The sequence below is a fragment of the Salvelinus sp. IW2-2015 genome, unplaced genomic scaffold, assembly GCF_002910315.2.
Source record: "Salvelinus sp. IW2-2015 unplaced genomic scaffold, ASM291031v2 Un_scaffold7553, whole genome shotgun sequence".
Classification (NCBI taxonomy): domain Eukaryota; kingdom Metazoa; phylum Chordata; class Actinopteri; order Salmoniformes; family Salmonidae; genus Salvelinus; species Salvelinus sp. IW2-2015.
The window spans coordinates 14,941-16,388 of NW_019948813.1; the positions used below are offsets into that span (position 1 = coordinate 14,941).

Consider the following 1,448-nt stretch of genomic DNA (forward strand, 5'->3'; position numbering starts at 1 on the left):
TAATTATACCCAGACAGACTCATCTTCATACAGAGGAGTTTATCCAACCCTCCTTGTCCAGTCTTGACCACTAATTATACCAAGACAGACTCATCTTCATACAGAGGAGTTTATCCAACCCTCCTTGTCCAGTCTGAACCACTAATTATACCAGACAAGGACACATTTCATACAGAGGGAGTTTATCCAACCCGCCTTGTCCAGTCTTGACCACTAATTATACCAGACAGGACTCATCTTTTCATACCAGAGGAGTTTATCCAACCCTCCTTGTCCGCAGTCTTGACCACTAATTATACCAGACAGGACTCATCTTTATACAGAGGAGTTTATCCAACCCTCCTTGTCCAGTCTTGACCACTATTATACCAGAGCAGGACTAACCTCTGTGCCAGGTTCCTCTCTTTAATTCAGACACATCTTCTCCCAGATACCATCACATAAAAGTTATAATTTAGTTAAGATAATGTTTACCCAGTGGCATCCTGAGCACTGATTGATCATGAGAGAGGAAGAAAAACTCTCAGTGTACCCAAGTCACTACATCCGGGTTCAGCATCTAGGAGAACTCGCTCTTGAGAGAGGAAGAAAAACTCTCAAAGTAGTGACTAACTGATGACCTCTGACCCTGTTCTGCTTCCACTGTTATATGAATATGCCAGCATAGTGTTGGTACTATGGTAGTATAAATACACATATCAGAGGGTACTGTGGTAGTATAAATACACATATCAGAGGTACTGTGTAGTATAACTACACATATCAGAGGTACGTGTAGTATAAATACACATATCAGAGGGTACTGTGGTAGTATAAATACACATATCAGAGGGTACTGTGGTAGTATAAATACACATATCAGAGGGTTGAGTACTGTGGTAGTATAAATACACATATCAAGGGTTGGGTACTGTGGTAGTATAAATAACACATAGCAGAGAGTACTGTGGTAGTATAAATACACATATCAGAGGGTTGGGTACTGTGGTAGTATTATTTAAAAACGTTGGAAATGCAGCTAACCAGCTGTACTCTGTTCAATCTAGGCATGTTAGCCAGCCAAGTTATTTGTACATTATACATGATCGTCAATACAGATGGAGATATAGTTTTTCATCTTACCACCCAAAGGCATTGCAATGCAGCGTCTATATTCGTATTCCCCGTGGACGGGGTTCATACGTAAAAACATTCTGCTGCAAGGCGTCGATTTTCTACAGAACTCGATTTAATATCGAAGGCGGATAAAAACGGAAAGATATGCCTACTTTATGAAACACCATTTCCCACCACCACGAGTGTATAGCTGATTGCATACAATGCCTACAACTTGATCAAGCCCTATGAATATGCAAAACTGTTTACAAAACCATTGCACATTATATAAGGTAGTTGGAGGTTCTCAGCAACTTGAACCAACACTGACATTTGAGCAGTAAGGTTAATTC

General features: G+C 40.3%; 1 long non-coding RNA gene across 2 annotated transcripts in view; it reads left to right on the top strand.

The window, feature by feature from the left end:
• Positions 1-994, top strand: part of LOC139027115 (uncharacterized) — a 2,447-nt gene extending 1,453 nt beyond the window's left edge. Inside the window, exons 2-4 of one of the 2 annotated variants that reach the window (XR_011479156.1) lie at positions 668-737; positions 799-907; positions 941-994. This is a non-coding gene — a long non-coding RNA (uncharacterized lncRNA). The remainder of the gene's footprint in view (positions 1-667; positions 738-798; positions 908-940) is intronic. The other variant, XR_011479157.1, reaches the window with a different exon arrangement.
• Positions 995-1,448: the final 454 nt, after the last annotated feature.